General features: G+C 36.7%; 1 long non-coding RNA gene across 1 annotated transcript; it reads right to left on the bottom strand.

The window, feature by feature from the left end:
- Window positions 1–12,407: 12,407 nt before the first annotated feature.
- Window positions 12,408–15,167, bottom strand: LOC107876804. The gene is made up of 2 exons (XR_001676073.2): window positions 14,812–15,167; window positions 12,408–13,816 (listed from the first exon to the last, which is right to left on the bottom strand). It is a non-coding gene; the product is annotated as an uncharacterized LOC107876804 (long non-coding RNA).
- Window positions 15,168–15,756: the final 589 nt, after the last annotated feature.

Genomic DNA, 15,756 nt, shown 5'->3' with positions numbered 1-15,756 from the left:
TTCTGTCTACAATGACCCATATTGAATCACGCTGACGATGCGTACGAGGCAAAACCATCACAAAATCCATGGTCACCACTTCCTACTCCCAAGTAGGAATGTTGAACTCCTGCATAGTGCTTCTAGGCCTCTAGTGCTCAACCTTAACTTGTTAACAATTAGAGCACCTAGCTATGAACTATGTAGTATCCCTCTTCATACCACTCAACCAATAGATTTCCCGCATATTATGGTACATCTTAGTGGCTCCTGGGTGAAAAGAATAATGCACACTATGTGCTTCTATAAGAATTCGCTGCTTTAAATCATCAACACACAACACACAGAGCCTACTCTGACATCGTAACACTCTATCTTCCCCTTGGGGAAAACCTCAACTTTTTGATCTCTTACTGATTCTTTCAACTGAATCAAACTAGGATCCCTATCCTACTTCTCCTTTACTTTGGCAAACAAAGACGATTCCAAACTATTCTGAACCTAAACACTACATTCAGCTGAATCAACCAATCAAACACCTAATCTAGCAAGCTGATGAACCTCCTGAACTAACCTCTTCTTATCATTTTCAACATGAGCAACACTAGTCATAGAAAATCTACTAAGGGAATCTGCCACCATATTGGCCTCGCCTAGATGCTACAACATACTCATATCATAATTTTTCAACAACTCTAACCTCCCTCTCTAACAGAGATTTATACTTTCTGTGAAAACACATACTGTAAGCTTTTGTGATCTGTGAACATATCAACATGCACCACATAGAGATAATGCCTCCAAATTTTCAAGTCAAAAACAACGGTTGTTAACTCAAGATCATGGGCAGGATAATTCTTTCCATGGGGTTTAAGCTATCTAGAGGAATAGGCTATGACCTTACCTCTCTGCATCAATACATAACCAAGATCAACTCTGGAAGCATCATAGTAAACAACAAACCTATCTGAACTGTCTGGAAAAGTCAAGACTAGGGCTGAAGTGAGTCGAGTCTTTAACTCCTGAAAACTCTTCTCGCAAGAATCTAACTACTGAAACTTGACTTTCTTCTGATTCAAGCGAGACATGGGGGATGCAATAGACAAAAACCCTTCAACAAACCATTTGTAATAGCCAGCCAAACCCAAGAAACTTCTGATATCTAATGGAGAGATGGGTCTGGGATAATTTCTCACAGCTTTGGTCTTTTGAGAGTCAACTCTAATGCCATCACCGAAAATAATATGGCCAAGGAAAGCTATTAATCTTATCCAAAACTTACACTTACTGAATTTGTCGAACAACTGATGAGCTCTAAGAGTCTGTAATACTACTTTGAGATGGTCTGCATGATCATTTTCACTACGGGAGTAGACAAGAATCTCATCAATAAAGACTATGACGAACATGTCTAAGTACTACATGAACACTCTGTTCATCAAGTCCACAAAAGTTGTAGGGGCATTTTTTAGTCCAAAAGACATCACTAAGAATTCAAAGTGACCATACAGGGTTCTGAAAGTTGTTTTTAGAATGTTATATTCTCTGACTCTGAGTTGATGATAACCGGATCTGAGGTTTATCTTAGAGAAACAACTAGCACCCTCAAGTTGGTTGAACAAGTCATCAATTCTGGGTAATGGATACTTATTCTTGATTGTAACTTTGTTCAGCTGATAGTAATCGATGCGCATTCTGAGATAACCATCTTTCTTACACACGAACAAGACTGAAGTGTCCCATGGGAAAACACTGGGCCTGATGAAACCCTTATATAAGAGATCTTTTAATAGTTCTTTCAACTTTTTAAGCTCGACTGAAGCCATTCTATAATGTAGAAAAGAGACAGGATAGGTATTTGGAAGGAGATCTATTCTGAAGTCAATTTTCCTCTTAGGAGGAACTCCGAGAAGATCTTTAGGAAACACATCTAAAAATTTGCTCACTGTTGGAATTGACTCAAGACTCGAAGTCTTAGAACTAGAGTCTTTGACTCGAACAAGATGGTAAATACTCCCCTTAGATATCATCTTTCTCTCTCTAAGGTATGAAATAATTTAAACCCTAAGCACTGAAGTACTACCCCTCCATTCAATAACTGGTTCATTAGGAAACTGAAACTAAACGACACTATTTCTATAGTAAATTGAAGCATAGCATGAGTGGAGCCAATCCTTACCAAGAATGACATCAAAATTAGTCATCTCTAACTCTACAAGATCTACTAAAGTGATTCTTTGGGATACCATAACCGGACAATTTTTATATACCCGTCTGGCTGTGATAGACTTACCTACTAGGGTAGACACTGAGAAAGGTTCAACTAATAATTCTGGGTTAACACCAAAATCAACAGCTATATAGGGGGTTACAAAAGAAAGTGAGGCTATGGATTTTAGTAAAACATACACATGAAGGTGAAAGACTGATGTTGGGTGTATTTATGCACTCTAGTGCTACTATTCTATCTTGTTAAGCATTGTTTTGAGGATAATTCATGTGCTTTATGTGTGATGATGATACAAATAATCATATAAGTTTCAAGGATGTAATTACAATGGTTAAAAGTGTTTTCAAACAAGTTTGTACCTAATCGAGTCATTTAGAGTTCAATCGAGAAAACTAGTTTTACTAGCTTGAGCTAGGTGTGTGTCTAGTTGATCTCGTTGGATTCTAGTGTTGTTAATGAGTTCCAAATGATTTTATAGTGTATTTATATATGTAACAACTTTTTTTTAATGTGAAAATTTTAATTGGATTAAGTCAAGAGTCGGAACGATAAGTTGAAGATCAATGTGAACTAGACTAGTCTTAGCTCGTGTTTTTAGTCCATGGTTGTGAACATTGTGTTATTGTGAGCTCTAATCTTTGGTGATTGATCATGTATAATACTTGGTGATTTGATTATGGTGATATATTAATGAAATACAAGTGGGAAATCAAAGGAAAACAACACCACAAGACAAGGGATGGAAGAGGAAAGTAAAACACTTAGTCGAATTTTTGGATGCAACTTCTAATGAGCCAACGCAAAATAGATATGATGCATTGCTCTACCAACATCATAACCAACGCCCTTTGTTTCATTCTCCATGAAATAATCAACGTCCAAAATTGTATTCTCCATGAATTAACCAAGGTGATGCGTTGGACATCCCTCACATAGCCAAATGTGACCTCTTTGTCCTACAAGGCTTAGGCTTTCCACTTTACTATAAATACATCACATACACACATTGTAAAGGATCTTTGGAATGTCTCGGACAATTGAGGAGGCTGATACAACTTCTTATTTTAGGTTTTACATTCTTTATTTAGCTTCTTTATGTTTTTAATCATTCATACAATTATTTGGATGATTATTATGACAATTAGTGGCTAAACACGTACTTTTTAGGGTTAAAGCCAGGAATATGAAGACTATCATTTTGAATTAATTATGTTTAATTTGCTTATTATATTTGGTTGCTTGTTTATCCTTTTTGTAATTATTTTAATGATTGATCACCCTTAGAATGCATATATTGTCAACCTTTTGATCTCGGGAGAGTAAATAGGGAGATAGAACGTGGGAATGAACAAAGTAGGGTTCTTATTCTTTTATGAGATAAGGAATTTGAATTAGCATCTAGGGTAGGGATGTACCTAGAAGCCTTACTTGATTCACATATAGGATGATAGCTTAAAGAACTTAATTGAATTATTACATCCCCGCTCAACGATGTAGTTGTAATGTCCAAATTAGGTAAACGGTTAGAGGTCGAAAGACCAAGATCATGCAACTAACCCTACGAATCAACAACCAAGATAAGCAAGTTAACGAATGAAGTTCAATAACGTAGTATGATTTTTTGAAGTTCTTTAACCCTGGGCTTTACTCTATTAATTGTCTCAAGTCTTTTATTTTATGCATTGCTTACTTCACTTTAGTTTACAAATATTCAAAACTCTTGTTTAGTTACGCTTGCACTAGATTGATCTAAACTGTGAACTAAAATCAAATAGTTGTTAGAACAAGTCCCTGTGGGGGTCGATATTTGGCTTTCTTGAAGGCCACTATATTACTTGGTAGACTACGTACACTTGCGTGTGTACTTTGGTGGTATCAAAGACCTGTAACGTACCCGTAATCACATTCGAAGAACTTTCCTGATCACGTTGGGACTAAAGTGCATATAGCCTATTCTGGCACTGTCCACCAGTGGTACTGGATGTGGCACCCTGCTAAGTTGGACAACCTGCTGGTGCTGCTAGAGAATTATTCTAACCGTGTTGGCGATCATTTTTACATTTCTAAATACCCGTCGGGCACTCCATGATTCTATGGCCTGGCCTGCCAAACCCAAAACACATATCACTAACAGCCCTGCATTCACCTAGATGATTCTTACCACATCTCTGACAAAGTGGGTTAGTACGACCACTGTTCACACTATCCTGTGACTTAGAGTCTGGCGCTCTATTCCGACTACCATTCCTGAACTTTGGCATTGGCGCACTAGCTAAAGACAGAGTGGGAGCTGAGAAATTCTGATAGAACTGAGAACGGTTACCACCCCTTGACCTTGGCTGAGAAAATTTAAAGCTACCTATTCTGGCCCTCTTATTCCCTCTCTCTCTCTCTCTCCTTAAGCTTTTGTTCCTTAATCTGTTAAGAATGGACCATAAGCTTAGATATATCCATCTCCTTAATAAACATTACGGTCCTATACTCTTTGACCACACTATCAGCTACACCAAAAACAAAATTACTCATTCTAGATCTATTATCAGCCACCATCGAAGGAGCATACCTCACTAACTGAGTAAACTTAAGCGAGTACTCCTTCACACTCATATTACCCTACTTCAAATTAATGAACTCTAGAACCTTAGCTTTCATTAATTCTAACAGAAAGAATCTATCTAAAAAGGCTATAGCAAACTCCTCCTACTCGACAGGCCCTGCATCTGTGCCTATATCCCTCTTCCACTGCTATACCATGTGCGAGATATATCCTGTAATTGGTAAGAATCCAACTCTGCACTCTCACTAGACATGACACCGATAATATCAGTCACATTCTGAACCATATCAAGGAACTCCTACGGATCCTCATCAGACTTGGATCCCAAAAATTGAGAAGGGTTCATTCTGGTGAAGTCTCGAATACTAGCTGTAGTTGTATTAGCCACTGAATTGGCTGGGATAGCAGCCTACTAATTGTTCTGTGTTGCTATTAAGTGAGCTAATGTAGTGAAGGCAGCTCTGAACTCAGCGTGAGAGACATGCTCATTCAGGGGATCTTCTTGAACAGGCGAAGGTGCGGGCTGATTTCCATTCTTCTTCCATTATTCTTTCTGGGGGGCATTTTCTGTAAATAGAAGGAAGAATGAATAATAAAGAGATTTTAACTAGAGCTCATGCTCTTTCAAAAGACATGAACGCTGAAAGAAGGGAAACTTTTCTTAAAATATCTCATAGCCTCTTGTCCGTAAGTGTGGCAACTTTCACACCCATGCATAAGACCCTACTCAACACGGTTTTCAGACTCTCTAAGACACTGTAAAACCTTAGGCTCTGATACTATGTTTTGTCACAACTCGAGCCTACACCGTAGTCGGAAAAATAGTGCTTATGATCATAAGTGATCACAAGCTAACCCCAAAACTAGTACTTGCGTGAGCATTGACTAATTAGAAATAAAAGACATCCGCGAAAACAACTGAATGATGACATAAGGTTAAAATACTAAAAATAATACATATGAATCCATAAGTCTGAAACATATGTGCAAATACTGAAATCTGACTGATAAGACTGACAACTAACTGACTTCTGAAATATCTGAAAGCCTCTAACTGGCTAGTTGTGAAGCTGATGGGACAAACCCCCAACTAACTCCAAATGAGTAAGAAAAAGAAATAATGAAATGACTAAAAGAAATATAACATGTCCTCAAAATATGAGGACTCACCACTGTTGTTGCTGTGAATTCGCTGGATTGTCTAAATATGGTTGGAAAACTGAGCATCCGAACCTATGATATTAAACATCATAGAGTAAGGAAAAGTATTTGATTAGTACTTTGAATGTACTGGTATATAAGATGAGGTTAGGATGAAATGCATGAGTCTATGTGCATAAAGTAAAGACTGACTAAATAGCATGAAATTACTGAATACAAATACGTGACAGCTGTAAAATTTAAGAATGCATGACCAAGCATATAACATTATTCTGAAATAATTTGTAAACTAAAATACTAAAATCTGATAACTGAATAGTTGATAGACTGTATACTATGGTCAAGCAAACCTGAGTTGAATTCTGTACTGAATACTAAACTAAAACTGTGGGAGTTAGCAATAACTGACAGGCTGATCCAACATGTAACCCCAATTGGAAGGGTGTTGGTACCTTGCCAATGGTGCAAGAAACTGACTGACGATGTGAACTCCACAAGCCTGAGCTGATATCCCGAAGGATGAGGGTGTCACACTGAGACCCCTCAAAATCTACTATGGTGTCGTAGATCTAAAACTTAAGGACTGCTAGTGCCGTGTATATAACTAATGGGGGGAGACACCATCCCTGGGTTCGCTCGGTGCTAAGGGTTACTCCCAACTAAATGACACTGAAATACTGACTGCTGTATGCACTGAATATAGTAAGCTCAGGTCATGGTATTTTGAAAACAATTGTGCACACAAATTTTGAAAAATACTGAAATTATGTAAACAACTAGGTATCGGGTGTTCATAACCCACCAGCACATGTGAATAAACATTGATGACATATGAAAGCTTTAGAAACCATAATAGAGGATCATTGCTCAAAACCCAATATTTAGACATTTCATCAAACACTTGGGCGTCATGAATTTAAGCATGGAAATGGGTAAAGCATGTGATAATGACATAATTACAATACTAACACCATGAATTAGGGATTTTAACATAAAAATTCCATTATTCAAACGTGTAAAGGCTCACTTATCGAAAAGCACATGTAATCCTAGTTTATAATCAAAAATCAAAAGAGTTTCATGGAGATCATTCATCGTAAACATGTAAAATTCATAATTTAAAACATAAAAATGGATTCTTGCACTTCATGGGTGAAAAGGCCTTAAACCCTTAAGCTTGATAGGGAAACACAATCTTGAAAGCTTTCTTGAAGTTCTTGGATTGGGAGACGAAATTTCTTAGTTTTCTTGGAAGGAAGAGGATTGAATTTGATGACCTTGGGGAAGGAGAGGGTTTGTATTTGAGAGTAATTTGTAAAATTAGGGCAAATAATACCCTAACTGAAGTTTAATCCCATGTTTTTTATGAATTGGATCGGTGGTGAAAAGACATGATTGCCCCTCAGAGATTAAATTCGTAACTGGAACACTGATTGAATGATCACCGCGATGCGGTATAGGCCTCATCGCTATACCACCGTGACGTTCCACAATTGCCTTAAGCTACTGTAATCGAAATCCAAGCACGACCCAATCATCATCCAAGAAATCAGAAACTTCCTTGAGACATGCTCCGATCCTTACACCCCTGAACATGAATTAACTTAAAAACATACATCTCGGGGTAGGGAAGGCCACTTTAAAAATCCTTGAGGTTAAGAGGTCATAAATAATACTAAGTCCCCAACACTTAGTCAAATTTTCAGGTTCTAATCCTCTTATGCAAGAACTATGAGTTGAACTGAACTAAGAATGGTACGAGTTACAATATGTATTGTGGTTGTCAAGCAACATTAGTTGTAGTGAAAAATAATTTTTAATGGCAAAACATATTCATGTGTTTGTATAATAAAGCTATAAACACTTGTTAAGATATGAAATTATGTCCATAAATTTTTTGAAGTCAGAAGTGAATTTGGCCAATTCAATAACTTAAATTTTGGGGAAAATATTTATAAATGAAGCTTCAACAAAAATGATACTTTTGTCAAGTTGTATATCGAATATAATGGTAATCCAGCCTATGTTATTGAAGATCCCATTAAATAGGTTCATGCCACGCCCCGAGCCTACACTGAATGTAACATGGCACCAAAAACCATGAGTGATCCCATGCAGACCCTTGGCCTGGTAAACTATTCATAAAACTCAAATTTGAAAATATGCGGAATCTAGAAGTACAATTATGGGCTAAATAACTTGAAATATGATAAACTTTAATTTGAAATATTGAATGTCAACTTGAAATACAATAAGCCAACTATTTAATGCCTAATAAAGTCTCTATATTCATGAACTGAAAGAGTTGCTAGGACATGACCTCGAGCTACCTTTATTATAACTAACAACTGAAATTGAAGCTATCTCATAAACTGAAAATTTGGAAAATCATCACCAAGTCCTCTGTATGCAAGGAAGACTCACCACATGATAAAATTAGATAGTCTAATGAAAGGACCGGTTGCGGTCTTGAGTCTATATGCCAGAATCTATATTATGAAATGATATAGTACAAAAATAACGTCAATAATTTGAATCTATTGGTACATAAAAGAGGAACAAAAACTCTAACTGACATACTTTGAATTTAAAATATAACATATGACATGAATAGGGAGATGTGAAACGAAAGACTTACAGACTTTTTTCTTGTAAAGTTGCAGGGACTAAAGTAGTGCAATGAATTCAGTTATTTAAAATCATATAAGAAACTTAAATAGTAAACTTCATAAAATATAAGCCCAAAAATAATTAATCAAAATGTTGGAAAAAACAACTTTAATACAAACATCATATATAATAAGTTACTTAAACAAATATGACATAAATCTTGTGAGAAACATGGAGTCTAATATCTTGTCCACATTGAGAAGAGTCATTCCATACCTTGCTAGGGTGTAAGATTAACCATAACATATGGATCCAACTCTTATCCAGAAGGCAAAATTTATGGTCATTGTGTGGTTAGGACATGTTACCTCGGACTCATACCTAACTCGATGCTAAATAATCCTCCCTAAAATATAATAGTTGATCATATAATAAGTCTTAAATTTTTTTTTGAAATCATACTATTCTCAAAAATGTCGTATCAAGAAACATATCTTTCTTTACAAGCCTTGGCTCTAAATCATTATAACATATTTTTACTTTTCAAGGTACGATAAATTCTTTCACTTTTCAAGTCATGGTATAATACATAAGGGTTTTCATAAATTTTCTTGAAATTGGCTAGGTTTGAACAAACATTACAATAGGATTGAAGTTAAAACAATTGAAGCATGAAATAACTTTCAATACAAAATTCACAAGTCATAATTTCTATATGAAGATTAACTATTGGATATGGAAGTTTAAATCTAAATTCAGAACGACCTTGACTATGTATATAATTCACAATACTCAAAGCATATTGAAGAAAATTTATCAAAAGACTCAAGAATAACACTATTGTGGTCTACCACACACACAAGTATATGTGATCGGACAAGTAATAAAGTGACTCAAAATAATCGGATATCGAACCCACAGGGACTACTTGTTTAGCAATTCACTAAATCTTAGTTTCAAAAATATTATAATCGAGTGTTGTAGAGTATCAAAGATGTTTATGAAAGTTTAGTAACTATTAACTAGCAAGAGAATAATAAAAAATGGAAATAGCAACGTAGGCAAAGATGTAATCAATACGAGAAGTAATTTCAGGGATAAGACACTATCTAGAATCATGTAAATCGTTCTCCTTATTGTTGGTCAGGCTGGTTACCGAGTTGTTGATTCATAGGGTTTATGACCTGATTATGGTGTTTCAAACCTCTAATCATCTTGTGTAAAAGAATATTATAACTACATTGTTGATCGGGGATGTAAAAATCCATTTTAGATGTTTATATTATTTTCCTGTAGATGAACCAACAAAGGCGTTCTAAGTATATTCATATCTTAGACGCGAATTCAAAACTTGCTTTATTCACGAGATAAGAAATTGTTCCTTAAACCCTTCGGTCTATTCTAGTGGTTCCCCTTCTGTTCATAGTAGGGATTACACATGTATTACAGTGTTGGCCAATCATCAAAATAGTAAAAATAAGGGATTAAGAACGGCCTATACGAAAAAACAACATTTAACCAGCTCTAAAAATAATGAAGTACAATCATGTTCACTCATGTTCATAATCAACATCCAAGAAATAAAAATATTCATACCAAATTCAAAGTGAGAGAGTTAAATGATGAAATAACCCTAAAACAAAGCCCTCATATGTATTTTCTTGCCTAGACATATGCAAAAAATTAACAATAATTGTATAAGTGTTTCTTTTATAGTTGGACTGCATCCCACATTTGTAACATATCAATGTGCCACACCCTAATCGTGGAGGATAAGTGGTGTGGCACGTCAGTATTGCAGAAGCGTACTAGAATTTGCCATTCGCTTTTACACAGCCTCCATGTCACGCCCTTATCACAGAGGATAAGTGGTGTGACACGCCAATATCACGCATGCTTACTGGAAATTTCCATCCAAAATTAAACCACCAACATGCTGCGCCCTTATCGCAGTGACATAGGGGCATGGCACGTTACTGGGTTAACTTCTTCAATTCTTGTTCCGTGTATGTTCTCCTTCTTTCGGACTTTGTCCCATGCTTTCCAAGCCTTGTTCCACTTTCATTATGCTCACCAAGTTACTCCTAACGCTTTCCATGCCCCATAAGCTTTAAGTTTATGCTCAATCGCATTCATTTTCACCAAGTTCAAGCCCTATAACACTAATCATATCCATTAACTTGGGAATGCAAATTAAACTCAAACATAATACATTTTGAAAGATTTAGCTCATATAACAAATACATATATGGTTCATAATTGGCACTTGGACGTACAAATATGCCCAAGATCACCACCCTACACTTAGAGTCTTGTTCGCCCTAAAAAAAGTCCATGCAATTATTCTCAACACACCTAGGCTTCACATCACTATCTTAATGAGATGCCTCTGTTGGGGGCATACACTGGCTACATATGACTTATCAATGTTCATCTCAAGTGTGCCATATCACATATTGAAATACTGGATTACTATTTTCAGACTTCCTAACCTCAAAAACGAACTCGAATACATTGGCAAACTTATGCACATTGTTTAGCTAAGAATTCATACAGGTCACCTAACCATCCTCCATATGCACCCTCAGAATAAGAGATTTACCCAGATTAACTCATCATCATACAATATGTCATACGAATGGGTACACAGAACAAAGAACAAATTCCACTGGCTCTCCCAAAGAATTCATACATGATATAAGATGAACCATAGGCTTGTCCTTAGTGTAGTACTCCACTAATATTAGAATGTTAAGGTTCAGGATCAAATAGGTCTTCAAGGGTTGTAATGTAGGCTAAGGTACATGTAGGAACTATTTGACTAAAAATAGTGACTAACTTACCTAAGCGCTATAATACATCACGTGAATATTAAGATCAATCTATTAGCAACGAATTTTTCACCTCACCTGCCTTCACATCCATCTTTTGTTTTGCTCCATCTCATTAAACTAATTCATATAAATCGAGGAAGGGAATATTTTATTCAATATATTACTCAGTTTTTGAACAATCTTTATTATTTTTTAGTACACAACTCCCAACCTCAATACACATCAATTCTTAGCACCAATAGTTATGTTTTAGGGGCTTCATTTTCACCTTTTTCCTACTTGTATTTTAACTCCTTAACTCCATTAATCTTCGACTAAAAAACATAGGAGATTTTTATCAAAGTAAGGTCAACCAAAGAAAGAGAATTAGGCTAAGTTTATGGCTGCCAAGAAAATATGCTAAAGGCTCAATGAGGTTAACTAGGATTATGCACCGATAGGTAAAAGAGGGTATGAAACATGGTTGTCAAAGAAATGCCTATATTATCTCCTGAACTTAATACTCTTTATTTCACTTTGAAAACACCCCGGACAAGTCTAGACATCACTATGCACATGGAATAAATAGAAAGCCTTACTCACAACTGGTGCATGCTAGATTCAAGTAGAATCCCTATAGACTCTTGACCCAACAATCACACAAATTCAAAATTAAGCCAACACTAACAAAGAGTCACATAATTGACCCAAAAACTCAAAAAAAGCGCCCCCCCCCCCCCCCCCCCTCCTCTTTAGTTTGACATGCTTCTTTTATAGAAAAATATTTCTCATGTCACGTGTTCATATGGCCCAATAGAAAGTAACCTCACTTAAGATTAGTGATCAGGTTCCTCACCTATTCACTCCCTAAGACTAATTCCCCAGACTAATTCCCCTTAGGATGTCGTCATCCATCTATCATCAAGGAAAGGAACCTAACTATGATGAGTTATCTGAATGTATCCTAAAATCAAAAACTTTACTCATAAAATTGACATGAAAAACTAAAAGGATGAACTAAGAATGGTAAAATAATAAAACTACTAACTACAAATTCAGAAAATAGAAAAATTACTAACTATTATAGACTGAATGTATCAGAATGTATCTTAGCACCAAATCAAAAATAATATCCAATTGAATAACATCTATAAAAATCCATCCAGAATAGATAACAAAAAATGAGAATTGCGACCACCCCACACATAAAATGTAGCACTATCCCCAGTGTTTGCAGATATAAGACAAAACAAAGTTATAAGGTGATTTAAAACTCCATGTTCACACCTCGTCCATGCAATCATCAACATCTGGTCCCAAAGACTTATCGCCTAAGTTTGGGTCTACACCATCATCGAACTCAAAGTCCAAATCCCTCAGTTGTCTCCTCATCTGTAGGAATATCATTATCTACTGGCTCTACAAACTGTAGGCCTATCCTCAAGAGAGTCCTAGCATGCTGACCAAGTGGTTAATCAAGCTCCACTGCACGTACCTTCTCACAACTATAATATCTGTATCCCATACATGTAAGTTGTGATGAGCATGACGCTCGGGTAGTGTCAGCATTAACCTATGAGAAATATCAAGACCCCACGTTTAGGTCACATCCACCGAACATTTGTCTAACACAGGTATGTGGTCCAGGGCCCTCTCCTCTATCTGATAGCACCTCAGGAATCGAGTCAGAAATCCACCAAAACCATACTTGCATCCCTGATGAAAGAGGGCATTCTTCATAGCTGAAATAATCACTGCACCCATATTTATCGTGAAGCCCTCTTGCATGAGTGCATAAATTAAGCAAACTCGATCCCGAGTGACTTCTGTCATGTCCTTCCCAATAATGAGACAAAGATAGATGATCTTTAACCACATTCTAGCTTTTCTATTCATTTGTACATAGAGAAATGTCATATGATAGCCTCCCTCTCGGTGATGAATCCACCTAACTATTGATCTATTACTGCATAATAGATGTGTAATGTTGGTGTAGGGTAGAGTGATGTTCAGCTGCCTTAGCTTAAGTGAGTCAGCCTTAGGAGTGCCCAAAATGGCATTCAAGTCATATGCACTGAAGGTCACCACTTGCCCGCGAATCTTTTCTGAATCAAGATCTTTGAGGTCCCAGTCGGCATAGAATTCCCTAATCAAGTGCAACTTGCACTCAGTAGGCTGCTAAAGAATAAAGTTCATACGCAGCTTTTCAATCCTCCAAATTATGATCAAGAACATTCTAAGCAGACTCTCTCGGTCAATGAATTCTTTCGGGGCATACTTTGACATTATTCTTTTTGTACTATTTCTTTCCTGCTTCTTCCACCCACCTAGACCCATAACTATGGGTCTGACCTCTTGGGACAGCTGGGGCTCTAGGTACTCGGGTGGTTGGACGAACTCTCTTCTTGGATATTTTTGAAGGCCCAGCAACACCTTTCCCTTTCTGTGCTCTGCTTTTCATAATACCTGCCAGTCATAACAAGGAATTAACATGTCAACATGAACCCTATGAGCCTAATAAACACCAAGTGTAGGAGGATTTAGGAGCCACCCCACATTTAGTTGCTAACATAGGTGCGTGAAGTTCAAAACTAGGGTACTCAAACTTCCCCCGTTTCACAATATAACTACATGGTCATAATACCTAAATAGATAGTTAACCACTTTGGGAATTTAGTTACTATCCCCAGGCTCACAACTTAAGGTTACGCCGCTTTACTCATATTTCAAACGTGTACCCCACTTCTCACAACAAAGTATTACAATATACCAGACCTTTATTTTCCTTCAGTTTAACACCGACAGAAATTATGACTTCAATTCAAACACATGTACCAGCATGACTTACAAAGGATAGTTTTTGCGGCCAACATTCTCAGACAATAGCTTAACACAGCATTCATACAAAGTGCTCATGTAACAAAGCTTTGTTTCCATTCAAGTACCTATACTACCATGAGTCATAGAACATACATGTATGGTTAACATAGCGCACAGATCATTATAGGACTACCAAGATCTCCTCATGTGCACAAGCCACATCACCCATATATTCTCAAGAAGTACTAGCAATATATATATATGCACACTAAATATCCACAGAAGCACCATGCGCCCTCTTTCAGTTCAAACAATTAAAATAAAGGCAATCACAATAGGACAAGCCAGAACACACCCACATACGACAAAGCATATTCACCCAACAATATTGCGAACCATATTGTGCAATGGAATTCACCAATTCACATTTATGTAATTGTGCACAAGTCATTGTTACAGTTCAATTGAAGAGTAGTAATTTAAAGCACATAACGTAGCTCATTGTGGTGTTAAACATTATACCCATAACTCACATACCACAAATGGTACCAACAAGGAAATAAACATACAATCATACCCTGCTTATTTTCCCCATCATTAGTAGTTGAGTGAAAAAGAAGGAAAAATAATTGTAAACTCACCTGGCTTGAAGTCATAGAGGAGAAAGAAATGAGCTTGGTGTGGATTTATGGCGTGACACATTTCAGAGGTTTGAAAGATTTGGGAGGGGTAGCACGCTAGGGTTATGAAACGGAGAGGGAAATTTGTAATTTATGGTGTTTAAAAGGGGGATCGTGTGTTAAAAGGGGAAAATTTTTGGTCTACCCAACATTTTAATTAAAATATCCCAAAATTAACACCCTCCGTGCCACGCCCTTATCTCGGAGGATAAGTGGCGCGGCACGTCAAAATCAAAGAGGCTTATTAGAATAGCCTCTGAAAAAATTTCCTCTTGGCATGCCATGGCCTTTTGTGGAGGATAGGGTCTGTGTCATGCTAATATCGCGGAGGCATACTATTTTTTTAACTTGGGGGATTTTTGATTACCCTTTTGCTCTCCTTAATTTTTCGTTGCATCAAATAGTATTTTTAATACCTGGTAGCCTCTCGAAAACATATTTTACTCACTTTTATTTCTTCCACATTCCACGATGTACCTCATTCCTGCAATCTCATCAAAACAACAAAACACATAAGAAAGGATGAGTTGCCTCCCACCAAGCACCTTGGTTTGGGTCGTGGCCCGACACATCTTTTTGTATTTTTGATATATTTTCTCATTTTTTATTTTCAAATAAAGAAAGAAACTATTCTATTACATTATATTTGCAGGTTGCCTCCCGCGTAGCGCCTAATTTAATACCAAGGCACGACCAAACTCAACATTACTCATCGGCAAATATGATAGATCTCTTCTTTCTATCCACATGATCAGCCCAACAGTCTTTAACCCTCTATCCATTCACAAGAAATGTAGTGTTTTTTTATTCTTACCAAAGTTCAACAGCCTCGTGAGGGATCATTCTCACCACTTCAAATGGCCCAGGCCACTTAGACCTCAACTTACTCGAAAACAGCTTTAGCAT

This window comes from Capsicum annuum, unplaced genomic scaffold, assembly GCF_002878395.1.
Source record: "Capsicum annuum cultivar UCD-10X-F1 unplaced genomic scaffold, UCD10Xv1.1 ctg4748, whole genome shotgun sequence".
NCBI lineage: Eukaryota > Viridiplantae > Streptophyta > Magnoliopsida > Solanales > Solanaceae > Capsicum > Capsicum annuum.
Note: the sequence above shows the minus strand (reverse complement) of the source record. Positions and strands in the feature narration are given on the sequence as shown.